The sequence below is a fragment of the Capra hircus genome, chromosome 12, assembly GCF_001704415.2.
Source record: "Capra hircus breed San Clemente chromosome 12, ASM170441v1, whole genome shotgun sequence".
Lineage (NCBI taxonomy): Eukaryota > Metazoa > Chordata > Mammalia > Artiodactyla > Bovidae > Capra > Capra hircus.
In genome coordinates this window covers 55937213-55953209 of record NC_030819.1, presented here as the reverse complement: position 1 = coordinate 55953209, position 15997 = coordinate 55937213, and the positions used below count along the sequence as shown (strand labels likewise).

General features: G+C 43.4%; 1 long non-coding RNA gene across 1 annotated transcript; it reads right to left on the bottom strand.

Moving 5' to 3' along the window:
• LOC108637278 lies at nt 476-15758 on the bottom strand. Its single transcript, XR_001918916.1, has 5 exons — nt 15281-15758; nt 11488-11608; nt 10856-10873; nt 1986-2080; nt 476-1036 (listed from the first exon to the last, which is right to left on the bottom strand). It is a non-coding gene; the product is annotated as an uncharacterized LOC108637278 (long non-coding RNA).

Genomic DNA, 15997 nt, shown 5'->3' with positions numbered 1-15997 from the left:
AGGCCCTACCTCTTTCAGGATGCATGTATACTCCTTTGGCCCAGTGCTGGCAACAAACACATTGGTCCAGTTTTCGGTGAATTTGATAACAGATTCAGGTTGACTAATGCTTATTGAGATCTACCAGGTGCCAGATGTACTCACATATACTATCTTGTTTCATTCTTCCAGTAGTCTGGAAAGAACATGTTTTTATCCCTTTTTGCAGATCAGAAAGAAAAGAGGTGGAGAGACCTGTCCAATATCAAACCACTCATAAGTGGAAGGGTTGGCATTCAAGCCCACAATCTCCAGCCATTCCTCCCCAGCTCATTACAGCATGTTGTTCAGCTTCACATGGGGCATGCAGTTGAGGGGCCTCCACTATATCATCATGGTCCTTAATTATCAGGCACTACAAAGCTCATGAGAGGCTCATAAAGGAAGGAGAAACGCATTCACCTCACTAAGAGTTCAAGCATGAAGACAGCTTATAATCACGCCCAGAGTATAACCAACATGTGTCCATCCTGACCACGGCCCTCAGTTCAAACAGGAAATCTCTGATTTATTTCAGGTCTTTGACAAGAGTACAAACGGTTAGATATCAAACCAATGAACCAAAGTTCACTCAGGTTACTCTTCAGTCTTTGAGATTAGCCCCCGATAGAATCTATAATATTAAAAGGTTATGTTTATGATCACTTCACTCCTGCTGTGTGTCTGGGGGTTCCAAGAGATGGCATCTTGAGTGGTATTCTAGTGCTTTAAATTGAAACAAGTTGGATTGTAATAAATTTTTGGAAAGAGAGCGTCAGAAAACACATACATGCTTCATCCCTATCTGAAAAAGCTTTGTAAAATAATGAAACTCTAATTATTCAAGTATTAACCAAACTCCAGTGTTTTCATCTCAATTTTCTTTAGTGCATTTGGCAACCAGATGACCAGATTTTCCAGTCTTGCTCGAGGTATGTGGTAGATTATTAACCAGGAAACAAATTAAGTCTGCTGTGGCAACATGGTTGTCCAGGTAGCGTGGTCAAGCCTGATCATCCTGAAATGTGTGGAAAGATAGTGAACACCTCTATTGTAAAATCTCACTGACTCCAACAGGCGCTAAATCATCACATCCAGCAAACTGGCGGTTATGAGACAGATGATTAACAAAGCTGGGAGTAAATGCAAACATTACTCTTAGCCACTGAATGATTATTCCACAAGACTTGGTGATAAACATTTCACTCACCACACTAGAGGAGAAGCTTTAAATATGTACTTTAAAAATAGATTTTAATATATTTAATTCAAAATCAAATTAATTCAATTAATTAATCAAATTAATTCAATTTAATTTATACTTTATTTATAATACATATGTATACATATTTAAACATATAAATGCTTTTTTTACATACATAGTATGTTATGCAGATCTTTGTTATAATTATTATATAATTATATAAAATAACAGCTTCTTAATATGCACCATGAGTTATCTTGGGCACTTCCAACAGTTTCATGAAGACAAAACCAGTGATCTATTTATGGTAATGGTAGGTAAACTATGCAGAACAAAGAAAACCTGAATTAATTTAGGTTAAAAAATAAAAGTTTTTCCTCTTTAAAATTAGATCAGTGAAGACTTATGCAAAATATTGGCAGTAGAATTTTGCAATGTTTGCCACTCTTTTTTTTAAACTTTTTACTAATTTATTTATTTTTGGCTGTGCTGGGTCGTCTTTGCAGTGTGCAAGCTTCTCATTGCAACGGCTTCTCTCATTGCAGAGCATGGGATCCAGGCACATGGGCTTCAGTGGTTGGGGGGTGCGGGCTCAGTGGAAGCTCTGTGGAATTCTTCCAGACCAGGGATCAAACCCATGTTCTCTGCACTGGTAGGCAGATTCCTACCAGATTCCACTGGGCCACCAGGAAAGTCCTAGCGTTCTTACAATTAGACTGATATAGTTAAAACCTTTTAAAAACATAATCCAAAAGGCTGTTACCTGTTAGTGTAAAGGTTATATGGGTTTTCATCATCCTTCTTTGATACACTTGGGCTTCCAGTGGTGTGGTTGATGTTGCCAGTTCCCAGGGACGTCTGTGGCATGCATGGGGACAGAGAATAGGAAAAGAAGAAGAAGGAATAATGAGTCTAAATGAGCTTGGCACCAATGATAACTGTAGATTTTAGAAAAATGTTTTCTTTGCCAAGAAAAGAGAAGCTATTAAACTGTGACTAGATTTCATACAGAGTGTCGACAGCCAACGCTGAAGGAGGGCAGTGCAGCTCCAATCAGTTGGATGCTACCAAAGAGAACAGTATGGCTCCGAGTCAACATCAGCACCATGCTATCAGCTCCAGCGCCATGGTTACAGGCAGTATTCAGCCCTTTCTGCAGTCAATGAACAATGGTGCCTGTGTGGGCTTCACATAAACCATGTCCAGCAGAGGGTCCAGACTGATGTTGACAATTGCTTCCATATTCATAGGGCTTAGCAAGGTCAGGACCTTCCTGTTCTCATCCAAACATCCTTTTCTATAATGCCTAACTTCCAACATTATCAAAGCAAGAGGCAGTTTAGCAATGAACATTGGATCTCTTCCTAAGGGCATCCGCAAAGTTCTGGTAAAGCCTTTGTCTTTCAAAACTGGAAAAGAGCTTCTCAAAAATGAAAGATTTTTTAAAATTCGCGTGAAAGTGAAGGATGGACTGAGACAAGGAAGAACTTACCTTGGTAAACAACACAGACCAATTCTCTACAAGACCATCTGTGTGGTGGGAAAGAAGAAATTCAGTCTTCCAGATGTTTTATCAGCATAACATAAAAAATGTCTTTGATTAATTTTTTTAACTTTCATTCCTGTGTTACACTGTGTATAGACAAAGTCACAGATAGGAGAATATGAGAAGAAAATGAAAGGTATGTGGAAAGATATCATCAAAAATGCTTTTTGATGATAATAAAGTTCCCCTTTAATGTTTTAGAGTTTTCTTCCAAGCAAAACTAAATAGATCTTATATTTATGTAGTATAGGACATGTATTAGCACAATTGAGGACCTTTGGAAGCTGTTGATCTCAACATGTAAAAATGAAAGAGGACAGTCACACACTCAATTTTGGAATGTCCTTGTCATAAAAAAGTTTGCTGCTGGCAGTTATTTCAGAAAATAAGTGGTTAAACCAAAGTAGAAGCTAATGCGGGAAACCTATGATTAAGGGAGGACATGTACCTCGCAAAGGTGATACAAGAAGGAGAATAGAGACACACACTGGATGGCCTTGAAAGGCCTGCTGTTTTGAGACTTAACTGTAGAGAAATGTAGGTGCCAGATGGGGGAGTAGGTATTTCTTTCATTAGTCCCTGAAGGGTCACCAATATTTATTTTTAATTTTGTGTTTATTGGTTGCCAACAACAGAATTTACTCTGCCTACTCCAAGCTGAAAGAGAATTTATCACACAATATTAAGTAGCTTATAGAAACCTCAGGTGAGCTCTACAGCTTGGCTCTGAAGCCAGAAAATGGGAGCTACATCATGAAAACACATCCCCCCAACACTCCTGAAGACTGACTCTCCCACCTGCATTTAACAAAAGAATGGATCCCTGAAATCATATGCCTGAGTCTTAGCTGCAAGAGAGTCTGTGGTATGAGGTTTCCTAATGTCAACGTTAGGAAGACATTGGCCTCAAATATGGAAGCGTATTCAATGACGTTGGGCAGCTTCTACAGATGAAATCTATTACAGCAAGAAGATGGCTATAACTAGGAAAATCGCATGCATGCACAGTCAGACATGACTCTTTGTGATTCCTCTAGGTTCCTCTGTCCATGGGATTTTCCTGACAATAATACTGGAATGGGTTGCCATTTCCTACTCCAGGGGATCTTCCAAACCCACTCCAGGGGCTGAACCCACCTCTCCTTCCTCTCCTGTGCTGGCAGGTGGATTCTTTACCAATGATCCACCTGGGAAGCCCTTGTAGGAAAATTAATTTATCATTATTTGTGGACAAGGATTGGCATGGAAAAAGGATGGGTGAGGGAGGAGCCTGCTGCATTTGTCAAAGGAAGTAGCGACAAGGTCTTTCACTACCATGTTTGTTAGTGGTGGGAACACAAGGGAGTGGGAAGGCTCTGAAATCACTAGACAGAACTAACAACATTCACAATGACAGTGTCACTGAATCAAACCTGGGTTCACGTGCCTAATTGCAATAAAGCCCATCTACTGACACCAGGTTGCAGTGAAGGAAAGTGCAACGTTTATTGCAGGTGTCAAGAGGAGTCCAGGCAGCTAGCACTTCAAAGGCCGACAGCTTTCAGGGACTGGTTATTAAAGGCAGGATGAGGGGGGTGGGTTGTGAGGTGTGTGATCAGCTCATGGACATTCTTCTGGTTGGTTGGTGGTCAGGTATTCGGGAGCCAAAAGCATCAATCTTCTTGTTCCAACTGGTCTGGGGTCTACATGCTTGTAGGTAACTTCTTCCACCTGATGGGGGTTTCAGTATTTACAAACAGCTCAAAGGACATGGCTCAGAATATTATCTGCAGCTCTTGAAGAGAAACTAAAGGTCCTTCCCCTTTTTTAATGGCTAAAGGATTATTATTTTGTCTTGTTTGACTGTTTTCCTTTCTTACTGTATTTTCTCACTTCTGATTAAATGCACTTTTGGAATCTGGGAAAGGCAAGGGAGACTAGAAGTTTTCTACAGACAAGAGGCAGGGAGAGGACACGGGCACGTCTCTCCCACAAGGCCCCATAGCGTCCTGCTTGGTTACAGTAGTTGATGCCATCAGGGGAAATAAGGAAGTCAGGAGGTGATGCCCTTTCAAAGGGGAGGCTGGAGCTCAGTGGCGGATACATTCAGTTCAGGGACCCATCATTGGAAAAGACCATGATGCTGGGAAAGATTGAAGGCGGGAGGAGACAGGCATGGCAGAGGATGAGATGGTTGGATGGCATCACCCACTCGATGGACATGAGTTTGAGCAAGCTCCGGGAGCTGGTGACGGACAGGGAAACCTGGTGTGCTGCAGTCCATGGGGTTGTGAAGAGTCGGACACGAATGAGCGACTGAACTGAACTGAAGCTACCCATTGGTGGGCCAATCCAGCAAGTGTTGGAAAGGCAGATCTGAAATTTAGAGAGAGGCATCCAGACACAGGTATTAGAGTCACCCACAGAGAGAGGAGAGCTGAAGGAATAGGAAGGGGAAGGTGTAGTTCAACATTATTGTTTTCATTCCATTTGAAAATTGGTTTCTTTTCTTTGTGTCAATGCTCCTGGGTTTCTGCCAAAGAGATTTAAGGCGACCTTAAGCCAGAACCTTTTCCCTCCCGCAAAAAAAGGGACGATTTGAAATTTTGTTCCTATCCGAAGAATACATTCCTTTCTGTTTTGAGAAACTTATTACCTGTCTATAAACGACTCCCCTCTGTTCTATAGAGAACGATGTCTTGGGGGTTTGAAGACTTAATTGTTTTTGTCCAGCTGATGGGATTGTCATAAATAAGGAAAGCCCAGCCTTGTTTTTATCACAGTCATTCTTTCACCTGGTCTGAGGGAAAAAACAAACGACATGGCTGATAGATCAAAAGAGCCTACATCACAAAAGAGCAAGTTTCTGAATCTCCCACCTGAATAAGCCTCTCCCTGGAAGCAGAGGGAGGGGCCCAATTCCTGGGATTTCAGTGCCCGGAGAGCTCGCAGCACGGGTCCCCACCTTCCCAGCTCCTAACAATGCGCCTTCTCTGAGGCTCTAGAGAAAGGGACCCTCTGGAGAGTGAATGGGAGGCTTGTTACCCACCAGGAGTAAACTAAGAAGTTAGGACTGCCATTTTCTTTTACATCAACAGACCCTTTTGTTTTGAAGGACAAAACTGTCTCAGAGCAGCCTGGTGCTCTCTGGGGAAGAGCCTCGCCACCTGTTCTGCTCTGAGCAGGACTGTGGAGCCCCTACGCTGGCCAGGGTCAGCGCCCTCAGCACCCTAGAAGGATCCAGAAGCTGTGCCGCCCTAGAAAGTGGGGTCCAATCAGCCACTCTGGACCAGCGAATGGGTACCATGTCCCAGGTGCTTGCCTTCCATCTGAGCACTCGCCTCCTGACATGGTATTCTCATACAGGATGCTGGGGAGAAAATCTTCACAAATACACACAGATGCCCTGCTACACAACCAGCCCCCCCACCATGCCGTCTGTTTTCTGACAAGTAAGAGGGTCTGTGGTTGCCCAGCACTGAGACCAGCAGATGCTGCTTCTCTGACGCAAACCATCCAGTCCTTTCCCATGTTAAGCAGTAAATAGTTGAGTCAGTCTTCAGAACTCTTGTCTTCCCAGAGACGTCGGGAGAAGCGGGGCATTCTTATTTAATACCTTGGACCATCACAAGTACGTCCTCCTCTGAACAGTAACTGACATTGTTCCTGAGACAAGACTAGAAAGACACAGTTCGACCACTCGGGCTGGGTAGGGCTGGGGTTTCCTTCAGGAGATCAGAAGACTGAAGAGGGCCAGGACGGGCATTTTCATTCTGGTTAAACTCAAATTTCATGCTGTCTCGGGGTGGAGGGGGGCATTCTGCTGTCAAAGGCTTGACAGATGGTTCGAGATGGGGTAATGGATGGTCGAAGGGAAAAGCAAACACTTGCGCGGCCGAGCTTACATTCCTCGTGGGTTCACTTGGGCTTTAGATTTTGCAACTGTAAATGGAGAGACTGTCTAGGAGGAGGAGGAAGACACAGAAGGAGATGCTGTGGACTTGGTCCTCCAGGCAGAATGCACGTCCTGAGGCGAAGGATCTCACAGGGATCAAGAGGTCAGTTAGGGCTTCCAAGGTGGCACAGTGGGAAAGAATCTGCCCGCCAGTGCAGGAGACATAAGAGGCCTGGGTTCGATTCCTGGGTTGGGAAGATCCCCTGGAGGAGGAAATGGCAACCCGCTCCAGTAGACTTGCCTGGAAAATTCCATGGACAGAAGGAGCCTGGTGGGCTACAGTCATGGGGTCGCAGAAGAGCTGGACAGGACCGAGGCAACTGAGCACACACCCGCACACAAGCAGTCAGTGCATGATGACTCGGCACAGATTATCCTTCCCACCTGGGGCGTGTTCTCAGACAGACCCTTGGGAAAGCCTCTAGGGGCCCCTATCTGGCTGCACCTTGGCCCTGACAGTGTTCCGAGGCCCTTGGGACTGAGCCTTAACCACAGCGCTTCCATCCAGCTGAGCCATAATGGAAAAAAAAAAAAATGTGATGCTGTTAAAAGACACCTCCCACGTCTCCCAGCAGCAGCAATAAATCCAGGGTCAGCTTTTATGCCCTGTAGGCACTAAGTCAGCTACAGGAAGTGAGCATAAAAGATTTTATCTGTCTCTCCGTCCTGCAAATAACAGAATGTATCCCAGATCTCCTTGGCTGCCTGCTCAGAGGGACGTCAAAATTAAAAAGGGAACCGAAGGTGTCGAAGTTTGAGCTGTCAGCTTGCCCAAGGATTGTCTAGGACAAGAAAGAAAGAGGGGACTTTGGGGGACTCTAGGACAGACCTGGGGGTGGTCCACCCACGCTGGTCCTTGCCACGCTCCAGGCAGTTTGCACAAAGATGTCATTTACCCACCAGCCACCATGCAAACGTCTCTTTGTGGGTGGTCTGATTTGGTGGGAGCTGGAGAGAATAAGAGGACAGGATGACTTGAGCCTGATGAATTTTTACCTCATCACTTACTTGAGGGTGGTCTGGTTCTCACTGGTTTCAGAAAAACCGAGGTGGTCCCTTACCCCTCAGGAGGTCTTGCCTTCTTACCCAGGCTAGTTGAAAGCTTTACCTTCCTACCTGTCCTCTTCCTCTGGTGGGCTATCAATGACAGCATCTTCACACCTGGAGAGGTGTTTACAGACCACAGAACATATATGTCTCTGAAAACCCTCCCGGCTGCCCAGTGACTAGTTATCATTGCCCTCAGGTTCTCAATGTGAAAACTGAAGAGATTGGTCCCATATATTACCATTTAAGAAAAAATGACTAGGGTCTATCTAGCATATATTGAGCGCCTACAACCTTTTAGATAAGTGCTTTATGTGGATTGATGATTTCATCCTTGTAACAGCCAATGTGGGGCTATTACTGCCTCCAGTTTACAGATGGGGAAACTGAGGTATAGAGAGTATTCATGCATCTTGCCCGTGGGCTCAGCACGCAAGGGATGTCAAGATCGCGTGAACTAAGTAGTGTGGCTCCCAAATCCTGGTTTTCTCTCTTTAAAAACAAACAAGCAAACTTATTTTTATTTATTTATTTTATTTGGCTGTGCTGGGTCTTAGCTGTGACATGTGGGCTTTAGTTCCCTGACCAGGGATTGAACCCAGGGCCCCTGGATAGGGACTGTGGAATCTTAAACACTGCACTGCCAGGGAAGGGAAGTCCCCAAACCCTGGCTCTTCATCCCAGGGTGTTCTGCCCCTGCCACTATGGGAAGCTGGTGGACGCAGACTTTGAATGGAGGTCCTTGACCAGTTTTTTTAGGAAACGGGGTATCTCCTTGAAATGCAGGTTCTGATCCCTCAGGTCTAGGGTATGGTCCAAGGTTCTGCATTTTTTTTTAACAAGCTCTCAGATGACATTGGTACTGATGACCTGCCAGGGTGTTCTGTACAGCTACCGCTGGTCAGCCCACTGCCAAATTCATTTATTTATCTCTAAGACCCCAATCCATGGCCTCTTCCCATACATGCTACTGCGAAGTCTACCCCCAAGTGTACCTTTCTATTCTCTGGTGGCATCAGTTCGGACAACGGTCCTTCGCCAAGAATGAAGATGATAATCACTTGGGTGGCCCTTTCAACACAAAACTCTCACCTCAATGGCAGACCTTCTTATTCCTTGTTATCAGGAGAGGGGCCCAGGGCCAGCACAGCGTTATTCTCTACCCTTTCCAGTATAAATCAACCCATCTTTTCTCTAATCAAGACACAAGTAATTTATACAACTAAACCCACGAAATGGGGTAAAAAATCCGATTTCTCCTCAGTGGTATACACTTATCCTAAAAGGGTCTTCTTCCCCTCCATACACGGATAGGTCAACTTCTCTGCCAATCACAGTGTCCATGCACGGGATTGGCTCTCCTGCTTCTACCACCCCCAGTGACACAACTTCCCAGCCACAGACTTGGTTCTGCTAATTTATCAGCTTGGCCAATAGGCATTAATGCCTGATCATTTCTGATCTCATGTGTCTAAGACTGAAGGAGCATTGGTGTTATTTTCTCTCCCCAAAAGTCCTGAGCCCTGTCATTTAGCTGTTATGAACCTTGGCTGAGAATAAGAACTCTTCAAGAGGAGTCCTTTTACTTTAAGGATTTTCGAAGACCCAATTCCCTGTGTTTTCCCCGGACTTTTTTCTACGCTTCCTGAAGAAAGAAATTCTCACATTGAGAAAAACTAGAAAGGCACGATTTAGTGATGTCAATGCTCTCAGGAGCCCTCCTTCCAAAGTCTTGTTAATTGTATCCAGTATCTATAGTGATACATTTAAAGACACATGAAACAGCAGAGCGGAAAGACAGTGGACTATTGTATTGACCTATTAAGTTGAAACAATGGAGCCAAGTCTCCAGCCTGTTTCCAGGGCAACTGACAATGCCAGGCACAGTCAGGTGGGCTTTCTATGAATTTTTTAAATAGGGTTTCACATACTTTCTTATTTAAAACGGGAAAGTTAACTGATCAGTATCTAGATAAAACATGAACACTTTGAATCGAAAAACAAATCTTTGCTTTAATCCCAAATTTTCTTTTTTAGTATTTTGTTGATTTGTGGCAAAATAAAATTTCTCATACCAAGAGAAAAAATGCACCCATGGAAAACTCCAAAGCAACATATTACCAAAAAAGAGGGATGGATCGGCAGGTCGAGACTGACATATATACACTACTATACGTAAAACAGACAACAAATAAGAATCTGCTGTATAGCACAGAGAACTCTACTCAATATTCTGTAATGACGTATACGGGGAAAGAATTTAAAAGAGTTGGTATATGTATGACTGATTCACTTTGCTGTACACCTGAAACTAACAACATTGTAAATTAATTATTTTATTTTTAAATTAAAAATTTTATTTTTAAATAAAAAATTTTAAAAGCAAACAAAAACACAGCTGTAGGCCAAAAAGTCCCGAGCTGTGGACCTAGGAGAAGTTGCCCATGTGTCTCACTGGACACTCTGCCCTCATTCCCTCCATCTGGCCTTGTCCCTCTCTGGCCCCAGTTGGTCCTCTGCACTCAGCTTTGACTCCTTGCCATTGCCTCTCGAGCCTGACCACCCATTTTGGCAGCGTTTTTCTTGGCTGACCTCAGTATTCTCCTTTGGATGAGGTTTTAAATCCCTGCTCTCTAGACACATTGATGATAACTAAGAATACAAAGTTCTAGAGCTGTGCTCTCCAGTATGGTAGCCACTAGCCACATGCATTTATTTAAATCATTTAAAACTAAAAAAAATATAAAAACCATTTCCTCAGGCACACTAGTCACATTTCAAGAGTTCAATAGCCACATTCCTTTTACTGCAGAAAGTTCTCTTGAACAGTGTTGATTTACTGACATCCCTATTTCCCTGGTAGCTCAGACAGTAAAGAATCTGCCTGCAATGCTGGAGACACAGGTTCGATTGCTAGGTAGGGAAGATCCCTGGGAGAAGGAAATGGCAACCCACTCCAGTATTCTTGCCTGGAGAATCTCACGGACAGAGGAGCCTGGCAGGCTACGGTCCATAGGATTGCAAAGATTCAGACACAACCAAATTAACTTAGCACGCATGCGCACAGGGTAATTGCAATATCTGTTCATGCTCTTGCTTGACTTACCACCACTTCAAAACAACCCTGTAGAGGAGAGAGAGCAAGAATGAGGCTCCAGGGCACCTCCTCATATATCACATATCACAAATGAGAACTTATTTGTAGGCACCAACTGTTATATACCCTACATAAGTGTTCAACACATACCGGATGGGCCAATTATAGATATTCAAGTTTAAGGATAGCTTTAAGAACACTTTAGCATTTGAATCACTCTGAAGCATGTTCATCCATCATGAATTTGATTTTAAGTACCCAAAGCAAGTTTTCTCATATATTTTTGATCAAATGAGCAAAAATCATCCCTTCCACCTTTCCCCACCCCCAACAAGACTTCTCCTTCATTCATTTGTTTATTGATTCATTCAACAGCTATTTTGTGCTCCTGCTCAAGCACTGTCCAGTCTTTGCAGAGGATAGAAAAGCTGAAGAACACTCCTTGGTCTAGAAGCTTGACAGGTGACTGTGAGTCCCAACTAGGACCCACAACAAGTAGAACAGAAGATTCTTGCCTTTTCTATCTCTGACCTCTGTCCTCCATCCCATGTTTCAGAACCCCAGCCCATCCACTAGAATACATCTTGGGTGCCTAATTGAGGAAACTTGAAATAGGAGTGCTTAGCCCAGATCAAACTTACTCTTTAAGGTGAAAAACCAGTTTGCCTCCAGGACTAAGATGATGGCTTTTCTGGAATCCAGGCTCCTTCTGTTCTCTTGTTTCAACAACCGTAATCCATCACTTCATGATGTAAACTCTACCTTCCAGGTGACAGAAAGAAGGGAAGTCAAAGAAGAGCATCTTTCACCCTTGCAGGAGGCTTCCTCTTAACCTCATTGGGCAAAACTTAGTCCCTGCACTTCCATACAAAAGAGGATGGGAAGTTTCATCTTTCACCCAGCAGGCTTCTAATCTTAAAGAGAAAGTCTGGAATGGATGGTAGGGTGGACACCCAACAATGTCTGTCACCTGCTACACTCTGTGTGTGCACGCACTGCACACTCTATATCCGTGAGATATTCTAATAAAATATAGAAGCAAATATAATAATCAAGGGCCTCAGCTGAGGGAAACAAAGGGCACTAGGCTTGAATGAAGTTATTCACAGCACCAATGTTCTTTCAGTTGTGCGTATTGCAAGGTTCTAATCTCATCTTTTGCATGCTTGCTTGTTACTGTAGAAGTAAAATAGATGTCAGCAGATGCAACAATTAAGAACTTTCATATATATTAAGACAAAACCTTTGCAGAGGCAATAACAAAGCCATAAAAACATGGAAAGCAATAACATTAGACCATCTAAGTTTTTATAAAAAACAAAAACAAAACATTAAACCGAGCATATTGACCATGGTATTTTAGACTTCGAATTATCCTGCTAATTGCAAAATCTTAGACCAGGACATGGAAAATGGGGAAATAAATTAACGTTACCATGAAAAACCCTAATTTTTGAGACCATAACTTTGAAATAACTCTGTCTTTAGTTCTTATGCATAAAAGGAAGAAACAGCACAGAGTGGAAAACGCTGGCAAGCGTAATACTTACAATGACAAAGTCCATGGAGGCTTTGATGTTAGCATCTGACAGAGCTTAAAAAAGGACCGAATCAGACCTCACCTGCTGCTGATATTCATTTGGGGATAATTAAATCACCATTAGGTTTCCCAAGCAGAAAAAGAGACACATTTTCTCGTGTGAAGAAACGTGCTTCTGTAAGTTCTGCCCAAACCATAACCTAATCTCACAGATAGAACTTCTTTTTAAACTGTGATATAACTTGGCAGTGTTTCATTTCCTTTTGCCCTGATAGTTGATGCTGGATCCTGGTCCAAAGCAAGGTCCTCTCTGTCTACAAATGTTTCTGAGAGTTTCACATGCTTGTGGAAAAGCCCAGTTGAATTTCCAGGGGGCAAATGTGGTGCTATTCCTGTTTATTTTCTACCTCCCTTGGTGCCCCAGCCCTCTCCTCCCTGACAGCGTGCCACGTCTGCAGGCCCAGTGATTGGCGGCCGTGTACCTGAGTGTGTGGCTCCCCCAGCACCTTGTCAGCACTTCTGGTCACTCACAGACTCCTCGGTCTCCCACCTCACTGACAAACACCAGATTTCTAGCCAGCACTGCCTACAAAGTCAGTATAAATGCTGATGTGTGCCTAAACCCCAACAGTGGTTGGGATGGGATGGGGTGGGATGGACAGATGGGAGCTGTAATCCTGTGGCAGAGACTCAGAATTTTCTCCCATTTCTCTATAGTAATAGAATCCATCATTTTCACAGTACAAAATAAGGACCATGTGTTTTTAACTTCTCCTGCAGCTAAATGTAAGAACTTATGTCTAAATTCTGGCCCAAGATATATAAGTAAAAATGGAGGAGAGGGGTCATAGCCTTCTTTTTCCCTTCCGCCTATCCGTTGATGAGAATGCAGATGCAATGACTGGAGCTCCAGCAGCAATCTTGAGCCATGAGATAATCTGGAGAATGGAAACTATACATGCAAAAACAACCAACCAAACAAACCAAAAAAAAAATTTGAGTTCTCCTGAAACTATGACATACAATTTATCTCAGAAGTAACTGTCTCTGGGCTTACAAATGTAAGAGAAAAACAAACTTGCTTAAGAATCACTGTTATATGTTACTTGCAACCAAATTTAATCATAACTATATGCTACAAACACAGAACTATCCATAGTTAAAACAGTGACTATGTGTGCTGGGTCGTTTCAGTCGTGTCTGACTTTTTGTGACTCCATGGACTACAGCCCACCAGGCTCCTCTGTCCATGGGATTCTCCGGACAAAAATACTAGAGCGGGTGGCCATGCCCTCCTCCAGGGGATCTTCCTGACCCGCAGATCGAACCACATCTTTTAAATCTCCTGCATTGGCAGGTGGGTTCTTTAGCACTAGCACCACCTGGGAAAATAGTGACTAGGGAATTGAGTTTTCCATCTTCCTGTTTAATGAATCTTCTTCCAGAGTCCACTGTCTTCTGATACTTTCTGTCTGTCTCTGCACTAATACTCTCCACTGAAGAGCCCATGCTCTGCAATTTTCCTAATCACTCTTCATTTATCCAGATTTGCCAACACTTCCCTGGTGGCTCAGAGGGTAAAGAATCTGCCTGCAGTGCAGGAGACGGGGGTTCAATCCCTGAGCTGGGAAGATTCCCCTGGAGGTGGGCAGGGCAACCCACTCCAGTATTCTTGCCTGGAGAATCCCCTGGACAGAGGAACCTACAGTCCATAGGGTCACATGGAGTCAGACGTGACTGAGCGGCTAACACTTTCACCAGTGCTACATCCCGTCCCCTTGGGATCTGGCAGGTGACTGACTAGGTAATGTGACCATTAAATTTATACTAAAGTATTCATGGGACATAATGAGTATTTTTATTCTAATGTAGCATCCTAATAGGGTCTTGGGTAACAGGACCTAAGGGATAACTAACATGGCTACCTAGTAAGCAATTTTGGTAAGTCATTTTCGGCAGGCAAGCTTTTTCACATCTGATATAAGAAATATAATTCGGCAAACTGTCAGCCAGCTCCAAGTTTACATACATAGTACGTCAGATTCAATTAGGATTCCCAGATACTCATCTCAGCTTTCTCCTTGGATTGCTTACTTGTGTAAACCTGTGCTGATGGTGTTTAAAATAAGGTACATGAGGTCTGGGTAAGAGGGAATGTGGGAGTTTGCAGTCTGGAAACTTTGAACGCTTTCAGACATGGTATTCTTTTGATTTTTCTACCACGGAAATTGGAAAGGGTATTTGAAGGAGGCCCCCACATCCAGTACTGCAATGTATATTGGAAAGTCTTAGCCTATCTCTATAATCTCCATTGTTCAGCTCTCCGCTACCCCAAAGAAGCAGACCATCTAAATAAAAACAGTGAGTGCCATATAGAAACATTGCTTCTAGAAAAGCTTCTTGGCTTTAGTCCTTGCAGCAAAACTGTGATCCCCAACATCCGCCACTTTGGAAGTCAGGGGCTACCCCTGATAGACCCAATATTATGATTCTACTTCTTGGAACTATTACAGCCAACTTTACTATCTAATAGCCTGGAAACTAGACAATGAGCAGACACGGGAGCCCACCTGAATCACCAAATACCACCTGCATAAACACCACTTGCCTGAGCCTCCACTGGCATCACTTCCAGTAGAAATACAGTCATGAGCCTCTGTGTTGGACTCTGAAGCAACAGCTTATGACAGGCGTGTAACTGTAAACCAGCTTCCTTGAAGACAGCAGTACCTTGAAATGCAAGGTTGGCCTTGGAAAACAGGGAGGAAGTGACCTCACAGTGACCTTTTTTCTTTTGGCCGGTATCTTAAGTTTCCTAACTAGAGATGGAACCTGTACAGGTAAAGTGGAAGCAGAGTTCTAAACACCAGGGAAGTCACTCGGTGGTCTCTTACCTTTTCTTTTCGCATCCTTATCTTGCCAGCCTCTTCCTTCTCTTCCTCTCTTTCATCCCTCTGTCGTTTACAACAGTAGACCCCCGTCAGGAAACAAGTTTAAAAAAACAGTTATGAACACATCTTAAAGTACCCACGATAAAAATTAAAAAAATAAAAAACCACTTTCTTACCTCCTCCATTCTCTCATTTTCTCCTGAAGAAACATCCCCTGGATTACAAAACTAGCAATTCCAAGTTGTGTAAAATAAAGCCATTATTTTATGCAAGTAACATTCCTAGATATTGGAGAATGGTAACAAAGGCAAAACTGGGGACTAAAATTAGAAAGGAGGTAGGAGAAGTGCATTCATTGAGGATAGGGCTGAAAGAAAGCCTGAATAGCAACGATAAAGCAAGCGGAGGAGGCAGTAAGTCAGGTTGGAGCGGGACAGAGCGCCCTAAGAGGAAGGTAACCGGGAAAAGGCGAAATTCAAACATGTAAACAATCAGATGAAGCGCTGGGAGAAAGAGAGCCTGGTGTATCATGCAGGGACGAGATTAAGGGCTGTTTGAAACATCAGCAGCAACATAACACTGTACCATTGATTTAAAGAAACTACAGGTATGGTGTATGTCTTGGCTCTGAAGTGTATGACATTTGTAGAATTATGACATATTTGTAGAGTTGTGACCTTTTCAAGTATATTGAGAAGGTGAAATAGGAGAAGTCAATGT